This window comes from Lepisosteus platostomus, chromosome 17 (assembly GCF_059453375.1).
Source record: "Lepisosteus platostomus isolate fLepPlt1 chromosome 17, fLepPlt1.hap1, whole genome shotgun sequence".
NCBI classification, from domain to species: domain Eukaryota; kingdom Metazoa; phylum Chordata; class Actinopteri; order Semionotiformes; family Lepisosteidae; genus Lepisosteus; species Lepisosteus platostomus.
Window position 1 is genome coordinate 23961121 of NC_142627.1, and position 19798 is coordinate 23980918.

Consider the following 19798-nt stretch of genomic DNA (forward strand, 5'->3'; position numbering starts at 1 on the left):
TGGAGATTTTTTCCCTTAAAATGCAAGATTAAGGAAAGCATCAGTCAGATTGCAGGACTGTTTTACAGACTCCCGGACTGCTTATATGCCTAAGGTCACAGAAGTGCAAACTATTTCAGTTGTAAAAGTAGCCAACAGCATAAGAGGGCAGAGAATCAGACCACCCACATTCAAGAATGACCCGGAGTCAGGGACGGATAGGGAGATTACAAATACTCTAATGGTATCCATGGGCTATAACTATTCTATCACATTATTCTCTCCAGTGCTGAAATTATCTCCAGTTAATCTCATATAGTCAGAATATGTGGATGTAGGCCATTGACTTTGTATTTCACTCCCCTTACCTATAAGAAAGACAAGGGCAAGGGATGTTTTTGATTCAGAATTTAAATATAAAATACATAGAAAATATATGTCTTTATTGTTTAGGAATATGCAGTGTCATAACTGTGAGGTGGGTTTTATTTTATAGACTTCCTTGTTTTCAGATCAAGACCCAGATTCAGACACGTCAGATCTCATTTTCAATTAAGGCCGTGAATCTGCTTGTTCTCGGGCCCTAAACCTAAAACCCTTTTCTGCCTACCTTCAGCATGTAAGCTGTTACTATGAAACTTCTTGCTTTGTTCTTGCCTGCGTTGTGTTCTCGCCCCCCTCCCTCCTCCCCATCTTCGCCCTTGAAGCGGCTCCCTGGCTCATTCCTCACGGGCGAGGGGTTCCAACAGCCCCGTCCACATGGACTTTCTCCTCAGCCCCGCGAGTCATCCCATTAAAACTCACTATTCTAATTATACTGTACCTCTTCTCCTCGTTAGCTAGGTGCTACTGCAGAAAAAAAAGAGTAATAAATTACCTTGAAACATTTAATCTTACGAGACAAATTTGACTCTTGTATATATCGGTATTAACAGTATTAATAAACTTTCCCCTAATAAACATAAGTTGCATGTAAATTAATGGAGATCAGACTATTTTGTATGAAGGATTTATCAATAGATATTTCATATTTATTCGCTTTTTTGGTTCTAGTTTAGGAAATTCAGCACCCACATACAGCATTGTAAAGCCACCTAATCATCCGCTATTTATTCTGCTCTTAACACTTTTATTTGGTTTATGGTACTCTAGTCACCTTTTAACTGGCGCTTCTTTGTGGAACAGAAAACCAAAAGTCACCTTAGGGATTCTTGCTGAATTATGAGCAGTCTAATAAATTGTTCTATTCAATGAAAGAAAAAAATGCTGTTTTTACATCTCTGTCAGCTGGGAGGAAAAGATTTGTCCCCAGCTGGGCAGATTCTGTAAATACAAAAGGGATCTATCTTGATAAATAACAGCTGTTTAGGGTTTAGTTAAAGAAACCTGCAGTGCCCTTCAGGACTGTTCTGTTTATCTGATAGAACTCAATGCAGGTGAGTTTATAGTTTGTTTGTTTAAATTCTAATCTGTAGTGCTACTCATGTCAAAGTAGTTTTGAAGGAAAAACAGTCAAGATAGACATATTTCAAAGGGGAAACATTTTATTTTATGTTCCATTTTCTAGCAACAAGAAAAATACTAGATGTGCGTAATATTTGTTATGCTGCAGAATATTACTGTGAGAAATAAAACTGCAGTATTAAAATTCCAGTACTATGATTGGGCCTGTTATATTTCTAATGGTTTCTAGAGCCTCCTAACAGGTTCGAGTAAATTGCATTGTGTTGCAAACTGGAATCTTCTGTTGTTTTTAAACTAATTTTCTGAACAATTAATCACCAAAGTATAAAGAAACCTTTCCCAAGAATTTCATACAGTTGATACTCTTGAAGTTCAGTAGCAAGCTGTAAGAAAGAAGTTGATAACAAATATTTCAAATCTGTTATCTCAAGTGAAATACCATAAACAAACTAGTATAACCTTTAATTCATCATGTTGGTTTTTTGAACCCAAAAGGATGTATAGTTTTCAGTCTAAATATTTTGGGCAATATAATTGTGTCATGCTGTGCACTGCAAAAACTTGTATTTCCATAAAGCTTTCAAACACATCTGGTAAACCAAACACTCTGATATCTTGTTTTTTTTGTTATATTTTACATTAGTGTGTCACCTGACCTAACCACTTCATATTAGACAAGCAAACACATGCGACAGCTGTATTTACAGCTACAGATTTGGAATATTAACACTGAGTGCTGTCCATCTGCTTGGTATTACACCCAAAGAGAGAAAGACTAACTGGCAGTGAGCCTACTTTTGCACATTTTGTGTTCAAATGGCAAGGGAATCATGTGATATGCATGCTATTGTAATACTACTTTGAACATGTCATTAAGAGTATAAACTAAAGCTTTATGTGTTGTATTTTTTCCTAAACGTCTGCCCTGCCCTGTGAGAATAACCTGTTGTTGTAAAGGTATTTTGATTTTTTTGCCTTCAGAGTCATGAAACAGATGCATGGAAGATACTGTCCAACACTGAGGCAGCCTAAATACAGTACAACATTAAAAAGTACAGTACTTTCACTTCTAATAAAAGTAATGCTGTTTCTTTCCCATCATTTGACATCGTCGAAGAAGTAGGGCTTTGTGGGAAAAGTTGTTCAATTCTAAATGTTTTTAAATGATGGTAATTTTGCTGCACAGTTCTAAACATCACTCCTGGTTGAACAATAATAGCAATGTTGTTAATACGTCTTGGAATCAATTGTGAGGAAAATATCTCTGTTATAGTTCTTCATATGTCTCTTAAGTGGCTTGGTCCAGAGTACTAATTGATGAGCAATTTGAATAGTGAGCACGTGGGGGTACCTCATCTACTGTAGCTGAGGAAAACTACAACCCACCTGTAAGGACAGGCCTGTCAGAGCCCCCAAAAGAAAAAAGACAGACCTCATAGCAGGAATGCAGGATTCTAAAAATACAAAATGTAAAGACAGAACATGAATGAGAGTAAGATTTGCAGATCAAACACAAAAGAGGGACATGAAGGCTGCTACAGAAGCATTTCCAAATTGAACAGAGAGAGAAAGACCAGGACACTCTGAGCCAGAGCATCGCGTTTGCCTGGGGGTGAATTAGGAAAAAGAATGAAAACCCGGTGGCACTGCAGCAGATTATTAATTGTGGAGTGGAGCACTGTCAGAGTGTTGAAACTTCAGAGGAGCAGCTCTAAAGGGATTCGATAGGGTGACTGGAAACCCTTGATGTGAAGTGAAGAATGCTGCAGTAGTCAAAGGAATGACTGCAAAGCTGAAGCCAGCAGAGCTAGCACTATGCTCCCTAGGGAGAGTGTGTAGGACCCAGTGGCAAGTCTCTCACGGGGACTAGGGTAACACAGTGGTGCAGAGATGTTATGGACGAAACAAAGTTAACAATACAAGGGACTGGACCCAGAGTGTCGATGGCGGACTTGAGGGGAGTTTTGAGAATCGTCTTAATGCAGTCAAGGCTGGCTTGTGGCAAGGAGGTGCAAAAGATTAAAACCGAAGAGGGAAATTGCCTGGGAAAAATGGGAAAGTTTTCTCTGTGCTGAAAAGAATATCCGAAATCTATATCTCCGATGTCTGGAACAACCTGAATCAAGGCGGAAGGATTTCAATGAGATAAATGGGTGAAATGAAGGATGGAGGGGGACTTGAAAATGAAGGAAGTTCCAGCAGAGGGCTTCTTTAAGTGTTGAAAAGACTGTGGGCAGTGCAGAAGTCGCGATGGACTGTGAAATTATACTTACCCTCCTTCAAAGTGCCTGACGTTGGCATAAATTTGAGCACCTTAGTGATGACGGCTGTTGCGAGTTAAGAGTTTTGTCCTGCTGCTTTGGTCCTGTATAACACGGCCTGTGATTTCGAAGCACGGTGGAAACTCGGGAGTAGGCTGACGACGCCGAGAGCAGGGAAGTAATGAAGTGGAGAGTAAGATCGATGAGGAGACTCGTCTAACTGCACCTCCCAGTTGAGACGCTGTGTCAACAGGATGGGGAGGAGGGAGGGCTGCAGGGCGACTCAGGATAGGGGGATGTTTCCGAGCGAAGTGAGGCTGGATGAGAGAGGCTTGCCAGGAAAACGCGCACCTGGAGAAGAGATGCAGGGCTGAAAGGGGGTTCGGCTGCCGGGAGGGTAGCAGGAGGATTCCATGGCTGCAGAGGGATACATGGAGGTTAGTGTGGCGACGGAGATCACTGGGAGAGCAGCAGGAGAGTAGCGCTTTGAGGTTTTGGTTTCGCTCTGAAATCCGTTCTCGTCTCGTGGTTTACAGGGGAGGGTGGAAGTGTCTGGTTTCCTCCGAGCAGGGAGAAGCCATGAAGAGTAGCAGGGCAAGGCCTGGCGCCGGTGGGGGCAATCTCCAAATGTGCTAAAAGAAACTTGTGCGTGAACAAGAAACATGACTTTTATGGGGAAGTAGGCAGAAGGGTACGACAACAGTGTTTCGATTAAACCTCTACTTAGCAGTGCTTTTCTCCCCACAGCCACCTACATTCCCTCGATCTCGTCTGTGTTCCTTGAGAGGTCGTCTTCCTCAAGGGGCTTGTATTCTCCAGCACCACACCGCAGCGCTCTGCACATCCTTCCCCTTCCACCACCTCTCTGGAAAAGTAAGTGCGTGTCCTGCTATTCGAAAACAGAGAGAGAGTGGGATACGTGCTGCACAGAATGACTTTATGAATCATTTCATATAGCCAGTGGTTCCTGTCAGGTTCTGAGTTTATGAATGGCGGAATAGTCCCAGCGGTATCGTTTTCAACAAAACCCTTTCACATCACAAAACCTTCCATCTTAAATAATTTTTTATTTTTCATAAAGTCAGACAATTTTATTTCCTCATCCTGGAATTCTATGCGTGCGTGTTATTTTTGACTGCCTAGGTCGGTTTTCACATAGTTTATGGTGTGGTTCCACAATAAATATTAAGGCTCCCCCTAGGTTCAAAAACCCAGCATCAGTTTCAAGATTGCTCCCATTACGGATGTAATGAATTACAACTTGAGAGTACAGGCATCCAGACAAAAGCAGAAACCAAATCTTTACCTCGGATTTATTTATTTTCAAAATGTCCGAGTTTATGTACGGTATATGTTGGGAGGGGTGATTACTTAAGCTGCTGCTTTGCAGGCGAAGTCAAGCCAGGTAAATGATGAACAAGTCAACATACTGGCTCCTGTCTTCAGTTCACTTTTCAGCTTCCCCGCATGCTTTGGTTACTTTATCTACTATCTAAACTGGAATCTGCCTTTTCCTTGTATGACCGGCGCTACACCATCCTCCCTGCAAGAACTGTTTTACTAATTCAAATTAGTGTATTGTATTGTCCAACTTCATATAGAGGTCAAGGTTCGTCAAATCTAAAAACAAAAATCATGTATTTTAGTTAAAATGAATGAATAAGCAGCCTCTGTCATTCACTATACTGTATGTGAAGGACATCAAAGCAAATTTTGACAGATTTGATCATCGTTCCTCACTGGGGCTGCTGTCCAGCCATCTTGTTTACCACTTGAAAGTTGAAAACAATACCACTTTGACCTTCAGTAAGTGAGGTTGCTGGACGAACATGTTCTCTGGGTGACCTGGACATGGCCATTGAGATGAGTTACAGAACCTGTAGGGGCACAGAGACGGTGCAGACGAGTGACTTCCGATGCACCAAAGTGTCCTGCTTGCCGGTAGCTTTGGACAGTTACAGTAACTCCCAGTCAGATCAGGTGTTCGGTGATATTAGACGACTGATGGGTCTGAAAACAATGTGCCATTTGAATGAAAAGGAAGTTGGGATGTATGGTGCTGTAAAGCAGACAAATCTGAGAAAGTGCTAATTTGTAATACAGAGACGTTTTTAATCCTGAGTGGTTAATAGCAGTTAATAGAGTGATTTATGTCTATCTAGAGCAGTGTGGATGAAAGATCTCTCCAAGCTGAACTTTTCCCCCCATTATCCACTTCCCTGACATGATTACACTTGCTTTCGCGGGGATTCAAAGCCTGCTGCGCCCGAAACACTTTGGAAGCCAAAATGTTGCTTAAACACGGTATGTACGGGACACCCCCCCCAGCACTCAGTGATCGGTGACATTACTTCTAAATCTTCCCATTTAGATTGACAGATTTCCACCTTCCACACTCTCCCTGGAATTCAGCCAGTAGATTCCGGCCTGTAACCTCCCCAGACCCACAGTCCCTTCCCTTCGTCCTGTCCGCTGCACCCCGTCACTTCGCTCTCCTGCTCCCTGCCTCGTTCCCACACGCTCCACTTCTCATTTTCCTCATTTAAACATTCCATTTCAGAATTTTTTTAAACATCCTAAAATGTGTGATATACTGGAAAATGGTCATTACATCGATTCAGGTTGGCTTTAAGTTCATTTTTAGACATCCTTAAACCAAATCGGAATCCCGTCAAAAAGAAAGAAAGTTACATGAACAGAAAGTCCCGTTTAAGACATCTGAACATGTCTAAAACTGATTTAATGATGTCTGAAAAAATAATTGAGACATCATATTTAAAACGCCTTAGCATCAATATATACAATAAAGTATATAGTATGTGTATATGTGTATAAGGTTTTATGGCCTTGTTACTAAAATCATATTTAGAGAACATATCCAGCAGATTCCAACAGGCCAACAAAGTAAAACACTCTTAAATGATGGGGTTAATAAGCAGAAGTCCTGTATCCTGAGACAATGCTTTAAAAGATTTTTTTTCTTCATCTCCCCAGGCAGTGATGTGAAACAAGCAACATAAAAAATAATTAATTCAAATTAAGCCATAAATTGAAAAGTGCAAAGAAGATCTTTTATCTTTCCCATTTCCATCTTCTGTCCTTCACTAAAATTAAAATACCTAAAAAGCAACCCAGAGGAAATATTAGCTTTACAAATGTAAAATCCTTTGTAAAAACAGTAGGTTACTTTATATGGTTCCTCTAGGAAGATAGCCAGGACTGAGCCAGCTTTCCACAGCTTATTCTCTCTTGAGAGATAACATATGCCTTAAAGATTATTTGCAGCAGCTACCTCTTTGAGTACCTATGGTATCTAGTTACAAAATTAATTGACCTGTTAAAAAGCACTATCATTCTTGTATGATTGTCAAGTGCAGTCTAAGGGCTGGTGAAGATGTTAAACCTGATTCACTTTTCAGCGTTAAAGCTACTCCCCACAATGGACCATTTAGGCAGCAAAGCTTGTGCATGGATTTTAAGCAAAACATTCTCCTTTCAATGTTGCTAAAATGGTTGAGCTGAGTATAAAAGCAGGCATGTAAATACTGTCTAGTGACATTCAAAAGCCGAGAGAGTATAGTGGCCCCATTTTCTTTTGTGGCATTGATGTATAAAATAAGATGTCTGTTGAATTAAATAGTTTCTTGTTCTGTGTGACAAAATGCTTTCAATCCTTCCAGAGAGAGTAATCTAATTAAAGGACAGCTTGCTGGCACTGCATGCTATAGAGTGATAGGTATTAGCATATTTTGCACATATACTCATACAGATGTTTTAATATTGCCAAAATGTAATCTGCAGATTGTTGTTCTGGAGAGAAATCTCCCAGCTGTTTTTTCCTGCGAACAGATTATAAATCCAGACATTTACAATTTAATATAGTAATAGGGTAGAAAAAATGTGCAGCTGCATTTCAAACAGAAATAAAAAGACAAAAACAACTGAAGTGAGTTCAGCTATTAGTACAAAGCATATCTTATATTCCCTGTTTACAAAACAAATGTAACTGTCGGGAGCAAGCCTGAATTTAATTTATGTTTCTAACGCTTACATTTGAATGCATTTTACCTGTAGATAGAAAGAATCTCTGGATCTTAAACATTACAGGCACAGCTCTTGCTTTAAAGACAAACCATATGAATGTTGTTTTGTTACAGTTATACTTTCATGATTCAATCTGTGTTCCTCAGGCATATTGCAAGTAATCAAATTTATCAGGGTATTACTTTTCCTTTTATTTTTACGTAAAAGCACATACTATTCCCTGGCAAGAGGGGCAATAGTATGTGCTTATTTTAGACATCGTTAAAGTGTTGAAAATGCATTAACCTGAGCCAGGAAAATGTCTTTTGTATGGAAAAACATTCACATCTTGACAGAATATGCTTCATGACTTCAGCCTTTACTTCAGCGAACAAAAGGTGAGCTTTGAGTGATGACCAAAACATTTGCATTATTTCTTGTTATTTACGAATACTAAAAAAACAAACCCCCCAGTCTATCATCTCTGTAGTCTCTAACCCTGTTTTGTAGCCGAAGTCAGCTGTGAATCTTTGAGTAGGTTTACATCCAAAATAAAAAGCTCCATCATGTTTGGCACGCTACATTGCTGTGCCTGTCAGCAACAAGAGTTTACATGTTGCAGAGAAAGATATGTGCTTTCAAAGTGCAAATGACATCATTAATAACAGAAAATGAGAGGGGCCTGTGGAAGCGCTCCAGGTCAGACACCCGTGACAATGGGTCACACTCATCAGACGATGCACTTCGGGAATTCAGCCTAGCAAGCACGCAGACCTGGAACAATGTTAAAACGTGTGTCTCTGACGTATGAAGGCTTTAAAGTGGCAAGCCGCCTCAGCGTGCAAGCAGCAAAGAAAACCATAGTGGTTAATCCCACAGAGAAAGTCAAATGAACTAAGAGACACCACACTGTTTCAGGTCTGGAGGCTTCTGCAGGTAGGGCAAGACTTCAGCACAGTGCTTGTGATCAATGAGTGGTGTGATGATCACTAGACACTGGTCTGAGAAGATGATGAACAGCTGAGTCTCATAAGAACATCATTCCATCTGTTCTGGAATTCAGGGTGGCAGGGGAGCTGGAGCCAGTCCTGGCAGGCGACAGGCAGGGTACACCGTGGGCAGGACACACAGACATGTTCTGTATGCTAACCAGGGCCAGTTTGCTCAGAAGTCAATTACCCTATGAATGTTTTTGAAGTGTGCGAATAAACAAGAGCACTCAGAGAAAACCCACACAAACAGAGGGAGAACATACAAACTCCACACAGACAGCACCCTGGGTCCAGAATTGACCTTCACTCTTTCTAACTGGTTTCTAGAAGGTAATTGAGGATCTTATACATCTCTTTCTTGAAACAAGCCAAGATATTGACTTCTGATGTAGGAAGTGTTACATCGGGGGCTGTATACAGAGTAAATTCATTTCCCCAAATGGAAAATGAGAACTACTGCAGGTACTCAAAATAAGTCATATTTTATATTTTTATTTTTATATCTCTATGACATCCTCAGGATGAAAACATGAAATTTAGCAGGTTCGCACAGGTCTATGGATCTTGTATTACTGTAAAGAGTACACAGCAGTTGTTGGGCCATTTTTATAATGTGTGATATACTGTAAAATCCTAAAGGAATCCTAAAAATTCTTGATCACTAACACTAGACCTCATAAACATCTGATGCTTGTAAGGCTATTTTATGTCATATTTCTTTGAGAATTACATAGTTGAGCTGCCATTTTGGATTGGTTGAAAAGTGATTGGAGCAAAATATAGTATGTGTAGACTAGGATAGCTTCCATCTCATGATTGGTCTAAGCATGTTGCTACATTAAAAATCATTGCCACTGTGAGCCAATCAAATTGTCTTTCATCTGAGTCTGATGTACTTCAATATATTATTTACAAATATACTGTATACACATTTGTATATGTTGTAATGAAATGTAGTGTGAGATGACCAAAAGGACTCCTCCAGTGCAAGTGAGGACAACCAAACATTGAAACCCCTAACTATTTACTGGCGGTCTTAGACCAAATGGAATGGAACACTCAAAAACAGGTCTGCACTGCTCCATGTCCTCAAGAACTTGCAGCTGAATGCCCATTCAGTCCACTATTGAATAAAGCTGATCAATCACATGATTTGGCAGACATGTATGACCTTTTGATCTGTCTTTCTGGTCCAATGAAAAATTCTTATACCCCTGTTATGCATGCAGATAGGGCCATCGTTACTCTCCTAGGTCTGCTTTAAAACAGCAGCACCTGAGGAGCAGGGAGATGCTGTTAAACTGGTCCAGTTAAGTCAAATGATTACTGTAGCTTATTAAGAATTGAGTTGGAATAAAAGCCTGCAAATCTGCAGGTCCAGGATCACACTGCCCTGTAAAACAGCCAGCTGTAGACAGGGTCATAGATATTATGCAATGCTTATAGGAAACCACATGTGCAGTAGCACAAAATGACCTTTCATCTTTCTTAACGGTCAAATTCAAACTGTTTTCATAACAAAAACAGGATATGTCAGCTTGGTCATCACTGATTTCTGCTTGCAGCTCTGTTTACTATTTTTTACTTTAAATCACATACTGCCTCTGACAAATATGCTGTGATTCAAAATGTTATGCACATATGAATTCAACAGTTTTGGAGGTTTATGTGGTACTCCCTGTGCTGACCAAAATGAGTAAACAATGTGTAGACTGGAATGAAATTCATTTTTATAACATCCTTTCCTTGAGTGAAGGCCAATTTTAAATGCTGTATATTTTGTGGATACTGTACACAAATAGAATTTTTTTCTCCTATCCAAAACTTTTTTTAGCCACATTTGCTCTGGGCTGGCTTCTCTGGTTGAGACAGCAGCCACTGAAGACAGATTGAAATGTACAGTCGCTTAAAGGAAATCTTCTTTGAGAACTGGTGAGTCCCTATGTTGCTGCTAGCAATGCCTTTGAGCATTGCAGTAACACCGTAGACAAGCACAGACCTGCAGCACTGGTCAGCTTGGCCATCCGAGAGCTGAGACTTCAGTTTAAATACAGACCTGACCAGAAGAAATGACAAACTGGTTATGTTCTGTTTCTTTAAACGGTGGCTTCTAGAAAAGAACAATAGTCAACTGTAAATATAGCTGAAAATACCTTAGTTTAAAATTTCTCTTCATCGCTATTTAAACACCATTCAGTATAACAATATATGCAGTATGTATAGCACAGCGTTTCAATCAGTAAGGGGTGTTTTTTAACGAGTTTCATATTAAATACAGGTCAGAGCTCTATACCTACAACTGCTATGTCTCTGTCTTTTTTCTCAACGAAGCCGCTGTCTCAGTATTTGATTACAAGCTCAAGGCAGAAATGAAAGACAAGGACCGTGAAGAGTAAGTGATATAATAACAGAACCTGTCAGTCTTGATCGCCTTACAAAAAAGTATGTAGATTAATGCATTTGGTTTCAAAAGAGGTTTGCTTTGTTTGGATTTAAATTTAAGTGGAACGGCAGGGTCACATTTTTCCACAGCTGCAAGTGTGATTATCTTCAGAAAGCCAAACAACACCAGTAAGAAATAAGCAATCAAGCTATTGAAGGATTAACGCATACCACAGAACCAGGTTCCTCACTTTCCTCCTGCACCTGTTTGTGTGAGAGATTTTCACCTAAGGCAGAGTCAAGACTTCGCTTTCTGGTTATTAATACTTTCAAACTCTTCTTTCAAAAGCCTGTAATCTACAAGTTATTAGACTTAAAATATTGTCTCTAGTGTTTTGAGAGAATGTTAATAGCTTTTTAACCAAGACAGACTTCACAACTACCATTTATTCCACTACAGGACTCAACCATAAATATGCCTTGAGACTCTTGTAAGCATGTTATCTATTTCATCCGGTTTCCGTGCGAACAAAAGCTCATTAGTTTAAAGTTTTGGTTTTTAAAAATAGTTTAGCTTTAGCTCTGAAAAGGTGCTGGACAGATGGTCTCAAAAAATGAATCTGATTTTCTATCTTCAATACAGTTGCAGAACTGGCAGGAGCACTGTGAATCCTTCACTGAACTGCGAAAGTTTCTCAGGCCATGCCAGGGAGACCACCCACATGGGACATGATTGAAAATTTCAATCTCCATGCCCATCAATCTTTGGGCTCATCAACCCTCCTCCAAGCATGGTAAATTGAGTTGATACTAATGACTGACTTTGTATTGTGAACTGACGTTCTCTAGGCTGAGAAGAGTAAATTCATTTCAGTGGGGACCCAAGTCGAATTTCAACCTAGACCTCCAGAGGTGCAAAGCATGAAAAGTAGAGAGCTTGCAGACTAATTCCCAAGCCTAGCTCTTCCCCTCTATAAACCATATGATATAATTAGGAAAATAAAGGTAATTGCTATTACTGTATAATTTTGAAAATGATGGATAATTATTGGGTCAAAGCAGGGCTTTGCTGAAATCCTTTTGAGTATTTTTAATGTGTATACATTGTAAGGAAGAAAGATCCTATTGCAGGTTCAGTAATAAACACAACTGCTACCAGTGAAGCATAAAGCTATAAAAGAATAGAGGGAGTAATGCCAGATGAGTGGGTATGTTATTATATTATTATATGTACCATTTTTAAACAAATAGGCTTATTCAAACACTATAATAATGTTCTGGTTAAATATTCTTTTTTTGGAATTCTATCTTTTTTTGTGCAGTCATGTTTTGGGGACATTTTTAAATTTGTATTTCATGGCACCCAAATCCCATCTTCCCCTCTCAAACTACTATAATTAAATAAATACTTTGGAAATAAAAATACATTTTTAACACTGGGATATACATTAAAATTCGAATGAATAGTTTGTATGTGTAGGGAAGGCATTTGCTTTACTTGATTCACAATTTTGTTAAATTGTTACTGTGGTCAGTGAAAGGGCAGAACCTTTCTTCTCATTTAAAAACCCTGGCACTGGCAATTCTGGTAGATAAGTAGATGAGTAGAATTTCATTTCTGTTTAGTTTACTAATAAGAACTGTTCCACATGTGTGAGTCTTTCTGTAACCTTGAGTTGCTGAAAAATGAGTGAAAATATGGCCCAGATGGTCTGCCTTTTTCCAGAAATTTTGATTGAACTAAAATGGAAGCCATCAGCCCACCCAGAAAGGGACCAATACAGAGAACCGTGTGTGGAAAAATGAATAAAGTAAACTTCAAAACATTTTTATTAGATACCATTTCACTGGCCTTGTGGATGGACTGCAAGCTGACACTCTGAAAATAAACTGTGAAAAGCAAAATGTAAGATTTAGGAAGAGAATCATAACTGGAAATTGCAGATTTGAATCTTCAGTGGAGGCTGTTTTTTTGAAGAAATAATCCAATTTCTCTATGGAGGTCGAGTCGCCTATTCATTAAGCTTGTTTTGCAGTCTTTGAAATATATCAATTATTATTACTGACGCTAAAAATGAAAAAAGGTTTCACTTGTTATTAAGTGATATTTTTCGTAGTTTTTTACTTTTGTAAAAAGTACTTTTTTATATGATAAAAATATAAAGAACATAGATTCAATAAAAGATGGACAGATTTTCAGCTTTGAAAAATGTAATGTGCAAATAAAGTGGCTATAAAAAAGAAACCTGAATTCCTGGTGTTAAAGCCTTTCACTTGTGTTTAAGTTGTCAAAGGTAATTCAGCTATCTTAATACACATAAAATCATGTGCAAAAGATCTATTTTGTTTTTGGATTGAGGAGAAAAAAGAAAGATTTGTGAAAAGTACTTCTGTTTTAACATGTCTTTTAAGTTACAGTATATAACTTTATCTTATATACACACAAAAAAAAATAATACTTTAAATTTGTTTCTTATTTGTGATAAATATTACACTCTTGATCAGGTGTAGGGTGAATCGAACTGAATGCAAAAGCTTTCTATCCATTACAGATCAGGTACAGGTGAGCTGCTGAACTGAGGGTTTCTCCTTGATTCTTGAAGTGACCAGCCTGTTGCAATAATTGAATTTCTTTTCTATCTTTGTGGACAACGTGGTGTTCAAACTGTGTAGTCGCACATGGTAGAGCTACAGTACCAAACCTCCTGCACTCACTGTCCTGAGTGTTGAGGGGAGCAGCCCATTCCTCTGCCAGTGTTATTCAACACCTCACTGTGACCAGGAGAGGGCGTGATCATTGTCCACAGAATCCACTCAAGACCTGACTCCAACCCCTGCCTCCTGCCATATCTCCCTCCAGGTTTTTCACAGTTTCAAAAATGGACTTTGTACAGCACACAGAAAACAATGGAAAACAATGGAGAACCGTTCGACTGAGATCATGCTGTTCACTCTGCAAGAAATAAAATTACTGTAAATTTACATTGGTCTACAAATTGCAGTTAAATTTTTACTTTAGGTACAGTATGTTAGGTTTTTGCTGGAATTCCAGAAAGTTATTTAGAGCTCACTTCTGAAGAAGCCGAAATGTTTTGCTTTTCTTTTTTTTTTTGAGCGTGGAATTAACCTCTATTTGTTCCTTTGCAGCTCACGGTCTGACACAGCTCCCCACACAAACCTATTTAAAGTAAACTGCTAATAGTAGTAAACACTACAGCTACTATTTCCTAATGCATTCCAGAAAACTCACACTTAAATTTGATCATTGCAGGTCTGTTTATCAGCGTTTACTGTAGCACATCAGGAATTTTACAACGTCTCCGGAACTTTAACAGCCTTCATAAAAGGGCAGGGTTTAATCACTGAAGGCAGCTTTTAAACTGAGTTCCCCAGGGACAGGGGTAGTGTGTAAATCTATGCTCAGTATGGTCACTGTTTTTCTGTTTTTCTTCTTTCTCATGTGGTCAAAGGCTTACGTTAAGAGGTCCATGCACTTACAGAGAATGCCTTTAAATAGGGGTCTGTTCGTTTAAGTAGCGTTATAGAAAGGAAGATAGTTTGCATGATTGGAAGGAATCCATGATATTAAACAGTACATGGGATTGTGAAGTGCTAGGAGTAAGCATGCAGAGTAACAGGCCACAGGAATGCAAATCATCTACTGAGCCAAGAGTAAAGTTAGCAGGTGGCCTCCTCAATTCATCTAATGTCAACACTCTTTTTAGATCAAGCCCACATAACATCTGGGTAGGCTGGCCACTGCTTTTAATTAAGTGAAATACAGTCACTCAATGTTCCTACATGCAGGAAAAACCACACAGTTTAAAAAAAAGAAAAAAGTATAACTGAGTACATATCCTGTGTTCGGTGAAGGTCAACACAGTTATGTAAATAAATATTAATCTTTAACCTAATCCTCTTGGTTACCTACATTTCCAAGTCTTTTCACTGTCCTATGGTTTAAGTAAATTCCATAGAAAATTGCACGTTTTTTCTCACTTCTGTATAAGAGCACTGCTGAGCAGTTTCTTGGCTGTAGTAGAACAGAGCACATTCCACACTCATATCTGCTGTCAATTCCCCTGCCAGTTGCTATTCAACCACGTACCAAAAGATATTTAAATGTTAGATACACAGTAAACATAAACATACTGTATATGGAATGTTACTCTGAGATTTTTCTATTGATCTAGTTACTGTAATGGAATGAAATAATGTGCCTTTTCTTTTTTGGGGCAAATAATTAAAAAGAAAAAAAGTGTAATACTCCAAAAAGACTACCATAGACTGAGATGTATTTTGTCACATTTCCCAGACAAGATTACCTTTATTAAACACTCAGCTTTATTGTTAAATTGAGATTTTTCATTAATACATGAAGTGTTTTTAAATTATCTCTACAGCAAAAGAGATTATTCCTCTTATGATGTTAGCTGAAGGGTTAAAGAACATCTCCTCTCTTGGAGCCGAGTTCCAGCTGGAATGACAACTATTTTAACCCTCATGGTCCTGATAGAAGACATGTTACTGGTTTTATCTTCAAAAGATAGGTCCGTCTGTCAGAGAGTGGAACAATTATGAGTCTACTTATAATTTCCAGAGTTCTCCCGAGTTTGTGTTTTAATCAAAAAGAATGTCCTTTTAAATGTAGTCAATTACTTACTACTGCTTACGAGTGCTTTATCAGCTCTCTGTTTGGTGACAGAAAGACCAATTATCCAAGAAAGATGTGTACATATCTGAGGCTGACACAGTTTAAATTAGACTTTTTCAGAAAATTCCAAACACAAATATTTGGAATTAGACAATTAGCTAGTAAAGCATAAAATTCTAAGATGGGACTGCTTTCCTACACAAACTACAGGATATTAGCTCTTAAAAGATTGGCTAATGTCAACAGCTGGCCTGTCCTCCACATTTTCAAAGCAATTCTGGAAACCCATGTATCATATACTTCCAAAACAGGATGGACACACTCTTCACAGGGAAATAGGTTTTAGAAGCTACAGTATTCCACGCAGCCGATCTGAAAGCAAGAGACATTTAAAAACTGGAGCCATTCCAGATATTCTATTTATTCCAGGAATAAATCTAAAGGAATTTTCCACCTATAATATTGGAGCAATGAAGGATATTGTGATTTCTGCCATTTAAACATAGATTTATGATGGGGTGATAAAAGCTTTGAAGTAAGGTTTGCTTCCCATTATAAACATAATATCATTAAAAAGGAAGGAAGAAAAAAAGCTTTTTGTACAGAAAGAGTAGACACAGTGCTGAGCAGACAATGGCTTTGCTGACATTGAGTAATTTGACAATTTTGAGATATCCCTGCATTTTTTGCTAATTTCCTATTTAGTCTGTTCTGTGAAAACATTGTCCTCTCTTCTCAGATTGTGCAGAGCCAGACAAATTGTGTAGATTTTTCAAAGCTGTTTACAAATCATCATGGTGAAGAATTAAATTACCTTGTTGTAAAAGAATTTAATCAATCGTGTCTTTTTTTTCTAAAATGTTTTCATGGTTCTGGAAGCAGATTTACTTTCAGATTACAATTGGATGCAGAAAGTATATAGAACAAGAATGGAAAGGTGTATTAATGAATAAAAAATGTAATTCCTTTTTACCAGGGCATTTTCTTCCTTTCCAGTCTCGAGACATGTTACCTGAATTGTTTTTTTGGAATAATTATTTTAGAACTGCACACCAAATTTCAGGATAAAAGAACTCAGACTACACTACAAGTACAGTAAGTAGCAACAGAAATCACAGTGTGAATTGTGCTGGGCTGTTTAAATCTTTGAAAATGAAAATTAAAAGTTGCTAGTGAGATTAGGGTTACCACCTGCTGCATAATTGCAGGATGCCTTCAGGCAGTTCAGGAGCTCCATTCTAAACTGTGCTAGCGACTAACTTGTAAAGTAAGAGTGAGAACAGTATTCACTGTCACCTTCATAAATACCTGTCCCCAACCTAGTGCTAAAGGAAAACCAGGAGAGATTCTATTTTTTGTAAAATAGAAATAAGCACTAACTTTGATTGTAAGGAACATATTACTCTGTTTTAAAGTGAAGATTGACTTTAGTGTTCATACCTGCAGAAATGTCAAAAAGAAATAAAAATTATTCAGGTCACTTTTTGTCAAGATTTTGTTTGACACTGATGAAGTGCAGGCTCACTTACTGCAGCCTGACCATGATACTGGTCGACACAGGAGACCAGACTGCCCAGAGAGGACAAGCTGTGCTCCCACTCCTACAGTTTAAAAAATACTCGGGGATTAGCCAAGATATCAAATCTAATCCCAGAAATCCATCTGCAAGAATCAGAAACGTTTCCAATCTCAGTACTACTGGGGAATGGGGGAAGAAACTCATTAGAGCTGACAGCCCAGCATATGATCTTCTGTCCCAGCCTGCGAAACAGAACACGAATCTCTCTAATAATACTACTACACATAATAATAATTTAAATGTCTTGGTTATTGTCATTACTTTGGCAATACTGTTATTCATCAATCATTCCGATAAAACTTGTTATTGGTACAGAAAAGCACTGAGACCCTGGATACAATTTCAGACCTGGGCTCCTGTCTGTGTGGAGTTTGTATGTTCTGACCATGTTCATGTGGGTTTCCTCCAGGTGCTCCAGTTTCCTCCCACAGTCCAAGTCCAAGAACAGACTTGTACTGTAGGTTCATTGGCTTCTGAGAAAACTGCCACTGGGGTGAGTGTGTGTCTTGAGATGGACTGGCCTCCCATTCAGGGTCTAACCTGCCTCGAGCCCATTGTTTTCTGGGATAGGTTCTGACTCCCCTGTGACCCTGAACTCTAAGAAGCAGTTAGAAAAAGATAGAAAATTGAAAAGAATATTACTGAAAAAATTATTGAGTCTTTCAATTACTGTATGTTCAGTGATCTAACAATTTCCACAGAACATCTGTTGCCTGTCATATTCCATTGTGGTTCCATACACAATATACCCATAAAGACATGCAATTGCAGGAAGCCACATCAAATTTGACATCAAAGTAGAACAAATTTATGGGCAATACACTGTAATTAGACTAAACCAATCCTTCAAAAATACTAGTTTACTTAAGACAGTTGTTTGTTATACTTGTTAAAAGAGTACTTTTTTGTGAACCGCAGATGTGAAAAAAAAATTAAAAGCCATTTTGTTTTTATTCTAAGAATTTGTCTGCTATTGTTTGTTCTTCTGAGACGTGGCTTAAACAGTAATGAATTTTTAAAGAGGGCTCACTCAAATTACTTACATTACTTCTGGTGTTTGTTGACCTGTTTTACTTTGTCTTTCACAAAGAGTTTGTCCCAACCTCACACCTCATGAACTGCACTTGGTACAGATTGAGAAAAATGAATTAATCAGCACCCTTTAGCTGTATTATTAAAAATTAAGAAGAGAACAGTTTTACATTGTCAGCAGGACTACAAAAACAAGCTAAATGTGACAATGTCAGAACTACTATACTTACAGTAGCTCCATACAAATCTTTAGTTGCGCCAGTCTTTACAATGATTATTTGTAGTACGTTAGTACTAGTACAGAACAGAAGTTTGCAGAGGCTTTGTGAGTGTGTGTAGAAGAAAATGAAGCATCACTGCAGAAAATGTTCCCTGCAAATTAGTTAAGTTTATGTTTTTGATGATTAATTAGAATTTTTACACTAATGTTCCCTGGATCTTGTAGCACAAGAGTCATGGCACTCTGGAGTCTGTCCTGGACTGTCAGACAACAGTCCATTATAGGACGCACACAAGAAAACACTGATAATTTAGAGAAACTTATTCATGCTACTAGTACTGTACGTCTTTGGCAGGAGAGAGAAAAGCAGAGCATCTGGCAAAAACCCCATATACAGTAGGCTCAGGGAGAACATGCAAACTCCACACAGCAGGTAGTCCTATCTGGAATTGCCATTGCATCACCCTATAAACTAATCACATTTAATTAATTTATTGGCTATGAATTTGGTTGTATTTTGTTATTTTGTAATATGCTATTTTGCAAGCATGCATTTCTTTTGTTTCTACACATTGAGCCTGTTTGACCTTTCCTAACCCCTTTGTAAATAGCTTTTCAGCCACACTTTTGGATTAAAAAATAATCCAATGTGCTCTCCACACTGAAATCACTCATCACACTGCTGAACTTGCTACACAGCTGCAGACAGATGTGCTCTCTCCTTGGGTGGACCCAGGTGTTTATATCAGACTTGTCAAACATTTACCAGTCTTGGTCTGTTGTCCTGTGACTATATAAAGCATCCATAGTATTCCAAACACTAACAAGTCCAGAAAGTGAAGTTTGAAAAATTTGAAAAGGAAGTCTGAAGTGGGATGTAAGGCATTTTTTAGCAATACAATAATTTCCCTTTCAATATTATTTCTAGTTCCCGTTAGTTTTAATTCTGTTTAACTCGTGTTTGAAAAAGAAAATGTGATTTCATAATCAATTTGAAATTACAATAATTGGCATATTACCATATTAAAAGCCGTTAAGAGGTGATCTTATCTTTTCTGTTACTACACTTATTACTTATTCTGTATCTAATGAGCTCAACATGATTCTGTGGTGTCTATCCTGCTGAGAATACTTGTCTAATTAACTATTCACCATCAGATACATTCATAAAGTGTCTTGAAAAGGAAACACCACTACTGCTCCACTCTGCTT

At 38.3% G+C, this 19798-nt stretch overlaps 1 long non-coding RNA gene across 1 annotated transcript; it reads left to right on the forward strand.

The window, feature by feature from the left end:
* The first annotated feature begins 3927 nt into the window (after window positions 1-3927).
* LOC148646435 (uncharacterized) lies at window positions 3928-13346 on the forward strand. Its single transcript, XR_015927915.1, has 3 exons — window positions 3928-4141; window positions 4452-4577; window positions 11745-13346. It is a non-coding gene; the product is annotated as an uncharacterized LOC148646435 (long non-coding RNA).
* The last annotated feature ends 6452 nt before the right edge of the window (window positions 13347-19798 follow it).